The sequence below is a fragment of the Callorhinus ursinus genome, unplaced genomic scaffold, assembly GCF_003265705.2.
Source record: "Callorhinus ursinus isolate GAN/ISIS: 27379988/994484 unplaced genomic scaffold, GSC_fseal_2.0 scaffold10, whole genome shotgun sequence".
Taxonomy (NCBI): domain Eukaryota; kingdom Metazoa; phylum Chordata; class Mammalia; order Carnivora; family Otariidae; genus Callorhinus; species Callorhinus ursinus.
The window spans coordinates 57,195,797-57,205,356 of NW_027397072.1; the positions used below are offsets into that span (position 1 = coordinate 57,195,797).

General features: G+C 37.1%; 1 pseudogene; it reads right to left on the reverse strand.

Annotated features, from left to right (window-relative positions):
* Positions 1–6,654: 6,654 nt before the first annotated feature.
* LOC112820698 (trafficking protein particle complex subunit 2-like) lies at positions 6,655–7,072 on the reverse strand (annotated as a pseudogene).
* Between the last annotated feature and the right edge of the window lie 2,488 nt (positions 7,073–9,560).

Genomic DNA, 9,560 nt, shown 5'->3' on the forward strand with positions numbered 1-9,560 from the left:
AGAATAAATGCCATCTTTTACAAAACCATGGTATCATTATATCTAGGAAAAATTAGCAATAATTCCATATCATCTAATATTCAGTCCATATTCGTATTTCCCCAGTTGTCCCTACCGTGTTTATAGCTGTTTTTCTTCCTAAACCAAGATCCAATCAGGGTTCAGAGATTGTGTTTGTTGTTATGTCTCTCTCTTTTTTAAAAAAGATTTATTTATTTAGTTAGTTGAGAGAGAAAGAAAGAGAGAGAGCACAAATGGGAGGGGCAGAGGGAGAGTGAGAGAGAATCTCAAGCAGACCCCATGCTGAGCATGGATCCTTGGGTGGGCTCCCATGAGATCATGACCTAAGCAGAAACTAAGAATAGATGCTCAACTGACTGAGCCACCCCAGCATCCCTTGTTAATCTCTTTAATCTCTTAATCTAGAATAGTCATCTCACTTTTTTTTTTCATGGCATTAACTTTTTGAAGAGTTCAGATCATTTGGCTATAGAAATGTTCCATGTCCTGTATTTGTATGATTGCTTTCTGGTGGTTGGTTGAATTTTTAAGTGACGTTTATACATAATGTTGTTATGGCATTTGATGATACTATAGACAGGATGTGTTACATGGACATTCTTTGCTTTTGATAATACAAAATTAACATTGAATTGATATTAGAACCAAGCAAAAATCTTGCAATACTATGAATAATGTTATTGCCTTGATTTAGATCTGGCCTAGAAAGAGTACAATTGTTATACACACATATGCACACACACCAAAGTAGGAATCTGTAATTTGTGATTCCGTAACTCTGTTGGGGAAGGAAATAAATATTATGAAAGTTAATAAACTAAATGCTTTACTATCCAAGTTCCTGACTTTATTTATTTATTTTAAGTAGACTTCTGCCCAATGTGGGGCTTGAACTCATGACACTGAGAGCAAGAGGTACATGTTCTACAGACTGAGCCAGTCAAACACCCTTTTTCTGAATTCATCTACCTTCTTACTTGTTTTTGGATTCCTGTATAACATAAGTACATCTCAGGGTTAGAGGAAATAATTCTGAAGAATTTATGTGTTTTATGATTAAATAGTTTTAAGGGTTTTTTTAAAAAAAGATTTTATTTATTTTAGAGAGAGCATTATCGGGGAGAGGGGCAAAGGGAGAGGGAGAGGGAGAATCTCAAGCAGACTCTGAGTGTGGAGCCCAACTCAGGCCTTGATCTTACAACCCTGAGATCATGTCCTGAGCTGAAATCAAGCGTCGGATGTTCAACTAACTGAGCCATCCAGGCACCGCTAGGTTATTTTTTAATAATCAGTCTGATTACTGTTTTTGGCTTTTATTGTGGAAAATTTTGAACACATATAAGAGTATAGTAAAATGAACCCTATGAGCCTGTCAGCTAACTTCTGCAACAATCAGCTTTCTGCTGTTCTTGTTTCATCGATTTCCCTCCACACACAGTTTTGTTGTTCTTGTTTGTTGGAGTATTTTAAAGCAAATCCCAGGGATCATACCTTATCTCCTTTAAATACTTCAGTATGTGTTTCTAACACATAATGACTTTAAAAAACATAATCACAATAACATTATTATAGCCAACAAAATTAACAAATTCTTATTATCTCCTAATACTCAATCCATATTTAGCTTTCCCCAGTTGTCTCCAAAATGTCCTCTTTCTTCTCTTTCATTTGGTTTTTTTCAATCAGTATCTAAATAAGGCCTGCACATTGCATTCAGTTGATATGTCTCTTAAGCCTATTTTAGTCTATGACACTTCCCTCTCTCTTTTCTTACACATTTTGGGTGAAGAACCTGGATCATTTGTCCTCTGGAATGTCCCAATTCTGGATTTGGCTGATTGTATCCATGCAATGTTGTTTGTCTTATTCCTCTAGCTTCCATGTTTTCTAGAAATTGGTGGTTAGATCTAGAAGTTTGATAAGATGTAGGTTCAACTATTTTCATAAAAGTATTCCATGGGCAGTGAGATGTACTTCCTATTGCATCACATTTGAAGAAACACAATGTGTGGATGTCCCGGAGTTAGTGATGTTAAGATTATTCAGTGGATTTTGGTTTTATCAAATGATATATGACAGAGTTCCCCATGAGCTTGCCACTTAATAGTTTAAGCAGTCATCAATGATTGTTGCCTGATTGGATCAGAAAACAATCAAATCATTTGCCTGACCCATAATTTCTCATTTCCAAAGCTAATAGGTTTTGACCTAATTAGCCACTGCAGTTGCTTTCCAATGGAAGAATTATAGTTTTAAAACTAGGTTAATTAAATGATTTTTTAAAATCAAAAAACAAATCTCATAGGCACTTAGTGTGTATAAGCTATAGTTTTAGTTGGCATTTTAGTTGTGATATTCTTCATTCAAAAGGTCCATATTTCTCCCCTCATCTCACCATGTATAAAAACTAACTTGAAATAGATCAAGGATGTAAATTTAAGAGGTAAAACTATGAAACTCCTTTAAAAACTTAGGGGGTAGTGGTGCCTAGGTGACGCAGTTGGTTGTATCCGACTCTTGGTTTTGGCTCAGGTCATGATCCCACGGTCGTGAGATCAGTCCTCACATTGGCTCTGAGCTCAGTGTGGAGTCTGCTTGAGATCTCTCCCTCTGCCCCTCCCATTCCTGCTCTCTCTCTCCCTCTCTCAAATAAATAAATCTTTTTTAAAAAACCACAGGGGATAAATCTTTATAACCTTGATTTAGGCAATGGTTTCTTAGATGTGATACAAAAGCACAAGCAATAAAAGAAGAAATAGACAAATTGGACTTAATCAAAAATTAAAAACACTTTTGCTACAAAAGATACCATCCAATGAGTGAAAAGACAGTTCACAGGATGGGAGAAAATACCTGCAAATTGTGTACCTGATAAGGGACTTGTATCTACCATATATAAAGAAATTTTAAAATTCAATAATAAAAATAATTAAACCAATTTGAAAATAGGAAAAGGATTTGAATAGACATTTACCCAAAGAAGATATACAAAATGGCCAATAAGCTCGTGAAAAGAAACTTAGCTTGATTAATATCAAAGAAGCCATCAGGTAAATGCAAACTACAGTGAGGTTTCACTTCACGCTCACTAGGGTGGTTGTAATCAAAATGACAGATAATAACAAGGGTTGACAAGAATGTGAAGAAATTAGAACTCTTATCTATTGCTGGTGGGAATGTAAAATGGTGCTGGTGAGAATGTAAAATGGTACTGCTGCTTTACAAAGCAGTATGGAAGTTCCTCAAAAGGATAAATACAGTTAACATATGACCTAGCAATTCTACTCCTAGATATATACCAGAGAAAGAAAACATATGCACATACAAAAACTTGTACATAAATGTTCATAGCCACATATTCAGAATAGCCAAAAAGTGGATACAACCCAAATGTCCATCAACCAGTGAATGGATTAACAAAATGTGGTGTGTTCATAAGCACATAATGGAATATTATTCAGCTGCAAAGAGGAGTGTAGTACTAGTACTGCTACATGTTATTACATGGTTGAACCTTGGAAACATTATGGTAAGTGAAGGGAGCCAATTACAATTCCATCTATAACTTATGATTCCATTTATATGAAATATCTAGAATGGGCAAATTTATAGAAACAGAAGTACATTATGGTTGTCTATGACTAGGTTGGTGGGTTGTGGGGGAGGAAGAGAGAAATAAGGAATGACTGCTAATGGGTATATGGTTTCTTTTTGGGAGAATGAAATGTTCTCAAATTGCTTATGGTGATGGTTGCACAACTCTATTGTAGTATTTACTTATTTTTTCTAGTTTTATTGAGATGGAATTGACATATACTGTTATATATATTTTAAATAAGTGAATTGTATGGTATGTGTATTATATCTCAATAAAGCCTTTTTTTTAACTTTCAGGATAAAAGCTAAAGTAGTTCACTTTACAGGTGAAGAGAACTGCAAGTACAAAGACTCCCTGAGGCCAAAAAAAGGAAGAACAAAAGAAAGGGAGAAAGAAATGAAGTTGCTAGACTCATTGACAAATACTTGTAAGTTGGAGAGCAGATGGAGGAATGGCAGTCATTAAACAAAACTTAGAAAGCTTAAAATTTAATGCCTGAGGTTAGGAAGGGGAAAAAGCAAGCTTATTCTTGCAGAAATCTGAAAAGGAATTGACTAAAAATGGTTTAAACATTAGTTGGACTCCTAAATAACCTCCTTCAGCCCTTGCAGCCAGATGAGACCCTACCCTGCCTCCCTTGCCATCCCTTCTGTCATGGAATGGAGTGGCTTTTCTCTAGAGTGAGTTAAAGCCAAAGGGACTCTGTTCTCAGGGACAGACACAATTGGGGACTACAGGGAGATTAATGGGAAATCTACATCCAAAACAGTGAGACACCCAGCCTCCTTCCTACTGAACTGCTAATAAACCAGTAATCAGTTTTCCTAGAGACACTGACAGCTGGGGATCCTCCTACCAAAAACAGTCAAAACTCTGCTAGGTCATACTACAGTAAAACCCACTAGTCAACAGGACTCAGTGTCCAACACACATCTTCCAGTCAGTTTTTCAATCTTTCTCTCCTAAATATCATTGGACAACCTAAGATCGTCAAACACTTCAAGAGAATCTCTAACACCTAAGACAAAAACCAAAACAGTGACAATGTAAGAAGCAGAAGAGAACTTTTAAAAATCATTATAATTAATATCTTTGTGTCCTCAGAGGGATAAGAAAATTTTAATATGATAGGAGAAAAAATTCAACAGAAAGGTTGGAACATAAAGTTTAAGACACTTTCCAGAAAGTAGAGTGAAAAGACAGTAAAATGGAAAAAAAATAGGAAAAAAATTAAATTAGAGGATCAGGCCAGGACATTTATTTTTTTAAATATTTTATTTATTTGAGAGAGAGCAAGATCGTGCATGAGTGTGGGGGGCAGAGGGGGAGGAAGAAACAGACTCCCCACTGAGCATGGAGCCCAATGTGGGGCTCGATCCCAGGACCCTGAGATCATGACCTGAGCCAAAGTCAGACACTTAACCAACTGAGCCACCCAGGTGCCCCAGGCCAGGACATTTAATATCAGAATAATAGAATTTACAGAAAGAAAGAACAGAAAATAGGAGGAAAGAAAGAATTTGAGAAATAATACAAGATTATTTCCAAGAACTGAGAAACAATTTTCTAGACAATGCTCCATTTCTCAGAAAGTTATTGAAGGATGTACTCCCGGAAAATGAGGCAGTTATTCAAGAAATATGAAATCATGAGAAGTAGAAAACCAAGGATTCACCAAGACAGAAGAGAGATAAGAATTCCATGACTGATGGTAGAACAAAAATCCCAAGGAATCTGCTGTGCATCACTCTAGAGTCTGAATCAGGACAGAGTACTTCAGGAGGGAAATCAATCTCTCCCTCACTCCCCACATACACATACACACTAGATTGTCTGATATATTGTAAGACTTTGAGGCGCACCTGGGTGGCTCAGTTGGTTAAGCGTCTGCCTTCGGCTCAGGTCATGATCCCAGGGTGCTGGGATTGAGCTCTATGTTGGGCTTCCTGCTCAGCGGGGAGTCTGCTTCTCCCTCCCCCTCTCCCTCTGCCCCTCCCCACCCCACTTGTGCTCTCTCTCTCTGAAATAAATAAATAAAAATAAAAATAAAAGACTTTGGGAGCTGTATATATGTACTTCTAGTGGAAAGTTTGGTGATAAACTAGTGATTACTTCTTAAACAGAGGAAAAATCAGACAATGATTAAATCCAGGAAAAAGTTTTAAATTGTAATACAAAAGAAATGTTATTATGTATACTACATGGCTCAGTATGAGTATAAATACCAAATAATGGTCTAATCAAATATTATGATATTTGGAAGCTAGGAGGATGAGGGGAAGGGAAGTGTATGTGTATTGGGGAGGAGTTGTAATGGAGTTAAATGATCTTTCATAGTAGATGGTTAAGGGATGGTGTTTAAACTGAAAAATATCAGGCACCTGGTGGCTCAGTCGGTTAAGCGTCTGCCTTCAGCTCAGGTCATGATCCCAGGGTCCTGGGATCGAATCCCACATTGGGCTCCCTGCTCCACAGGGAGACTGCTTCTCCCTCTGCCCCTCCCCCCACTCATTCTCTCAATCTCCCTTGCTCTTGTGCACCCTCTCTCTCAAATAAATAAATAAAATCTTTAAAAACAATAAACTAAAAAAGATCAAGAAATAGCTGAAGAGGCAGGTTCAGAAATAAGGGGTTAAGTATCAGAAGAAACAACTAAGAGTTGAAGGTAGTTGCCTTGGGGAAGCAGAAATTGAGAGTAAAGAGGGTAAGGCCGGCACTGGATGTTCAACATTATCAGCTTTGTAAAACCATTTGACTTTTTTTGAGATTTATTTACTTATTTGAGAGAGAGTGTGTGCATGTGAGTCAGGGGAGGGACAGAGAAAGAGGGAGAGAGAATCTCAAGCAGACTCCCCTCTGAGCACGGAGTCCTGAGATCATGACCTGAGCCGAAATCAAGAGTTGGCCACTTAACCAACTGAGCCACTCAGGCTCCCCTGGACTTTTCCAGGCATTTAATCAAGTTACTTACAATGTACACATTCCTGAGAATACCCCATTGTAGCAACATGGTTTATTTCCAAATTTTTCTGCCTTCAACTTAAAAGGTGTTTCTTCCCAAGAAACTGAACTTTTCTGTCATATGGGCTTGAACAAATGGGAGAATTTGGTTCACAAAATGGATTCATTGCAAACTTTATAAATCACAGACATCAGTAAAGAAGTTCTTTATTCCATCTTATTGCCTTATGTCATGAAGCATAATAAATCTCACATGACCTGCAGTAACAAATGCTGAATCAAACCACTCCTTGAATTTGTCCAAAGTTTTCAGGTCTGTGTTGTATGACAGCCACATGTTCTCATCTACGAGGTTGAGAACAGTGTGAGCTATGAATGGTTCAGATGACAACGATCATTGTTGGATTCTGTTTTTCCAGCTGGCAAAAACTCCATTCCAAAAACTGGAGTGTCATGGTGGCCAACAATTCTAAAGCAGAAGATTTCAGACATTGTCTTCAATAGATGGCTCCTGCAGGGAACAGCCGGTCAATTTCCACTGCAGACCCCTGCTGGGCAGCCTCTGTTGGAACTCCCTGAAAACCATTTGACTTTTTAACCTGTGTGTGTGTGTGTGTGTGTGTGTGTGTGTGTGTGTGTGTGTGTGTGTGGAGTGTAGGTTGAATACCCAGTACTAAATAAACAATGACTAATTTTTTGCTTTTTGGCTTTCTTTTTATCAAGGCTTCATTACCCTAATGCAACACAAATTGCAAGATCATATGGTATCTTGCTTAAATTAAACTCTAACTCTTGATTTGGGAGCTTCCTTAGGCTTCTACATACAGTATGGACAACACTGTAGCATAATCTCATTGGCAGCACTTTTACAAATTTTACAACCTGATTATATATGTTGCTATCTCAACTCAGCTACTTACTACTGATTCTTACAGCCTTCTATTTCCAAGTTTAATCTTCTGTCCTTGAGGTTTGCTGACTGACAGGTACACAAGGATTCTTTTATTGCATAAATTTTATTACAAGCTGTATAAAAGATTTACACTATAATAAAAGGTATATTGCATAAATACCATATATAAAACTAAACATATATCCAATATAATAATGTGTAATAAAACTTGTGTCTATGAGGTATATTACAAAATGATATTTAATTTTAGTGAAGACTATTAGAGGTTTTTTAGTGGAAGATAGTGTGGATACCCTGCATTATTCAATGCAAAGTCTTATTAATCCAGATAGTTTAAAAAAGAATACAGATTCTTCTAAAATACACACACAATGGTATATATTTTCTATGCCCTTACTTATGTATGCAAATATATGTAAAAAGGATAAGTTGATACCCTTTTGGGAGAGTACAAAATTTGAAAGGGATCAAAAAGGACTTACCTTAACTAAAATATTCCAGTTTTTTTTTAAATGGGGGGATGTTTTCATGTATTTCCCATGTAATTAAAAATTAACATTTAAAAAAATAAATCTAATTTAAAATAAAATTTTATTAAGGTATAATACACATGCAAAAAAATGCACAAAGGACACTTTTGCACTCAAGACATTTTCACTAAGTGAACACAGCTATGTAACCACACTGAGGTCAAGAAATACAATATTACAAGCACCCCAGAAGATGCCCCTACACCTCCTCTCAATCACTGTCCCCCCTCTCCATCCCAGAGGAAAACATTACCCAGCTTCTAACAACAAAGATGAATTTTTGACTTTATGTAAATGTAATCATTATGATATATATTCTTTTGTCTCATTTGTTTGCTCAACATCACGTTGTAAGATTCATTCATTCTTGTTTCCTGAGGCTGTCATTGCACTCAGAATTTGACTATTAACAGATGACTTTTTAAATAAGGGTTCAGTGCCCCTAAACAGTTTTTTAAAAAATAACTAAGTAGGTTTGAATTTCACTTTTCCATGATTTAGGGGGAAAAATTATGCCGGACAACAGTATCCAACTATCAACATGTAAGCTCCTGACCTCCAAGTGATCTGTCATCACCAAAAAACAAGTAAATTATCAGAACAGCAGAAGTTTTAATTTAAGAATCATTTGAATTATCTAGATAAAATGCATAAAATTTGATTAAATTCAGAATTTGTTTAACCGAAATAAGATATTCAGTTACTTTGACATCGTGATTAAAATCTGATGGAATAGCTTGCTACTGAAAAGAAACACAAAGCTTGTGGGGGCAGTGATATATTTAAATCTCTAATGAAAGATTAAAAAGGGATATGTTCCATGGCCAACCCCCCCCAACAGCAGCATGGAGCTTTTGTCACAAGCTGTTTCAGGCCTTGAAGCTTAACAAACAAGTCTAAAATAAAACTATGTGAGTTTATAGACATGAAAATAGAACCTAGTAAAACTAAGCCTGGGCCCTGCCTCTGCCATTGGCCTGGAGGCTTAGGATCTGTTTCTTCTACTTCTTGGGATTATTTTTTGTCTGTGTTATGGTGTTTGTGAGTCTAGCTGAGATCTTCGCCTACAACTCCCAGATGAAGCCATAAACCCTCTTCAAACTCTGACTCATCTGCCAACCTGGATTACACATAAGGTGTAGACAGCAAGAGGACTGAGCAGGGAGTTAACTCTCTTTCTGCCACTGCTAAAGCCACATAGCAATCGAATCCAGTGGTTTCCAGCCTTTCCAGGAGGAAGATCCCACTGAATGCACTTTGCTGCTTAGCTTTGGTTGTTGCTCTGAACTGTTGCCAGGCAGAGCCCATACTCTCTGTGCTCAGCATGCACCGGTGATTGTCAGACATGTGTCCCAGTAATTGTTGGTGGCACACCCTGAAATCATGAGTATCCCTATTTGGAAATAACAGTATCACTGTTCTCTTGCAAAATATTAAAAATAGCCCTCAGATACCTGTGACTACCTTCAGATTTGTTACCACCATTTGTTGGTACCACCATTTGTTGGTACCACCACCCCACCCCTCTTATGATAAA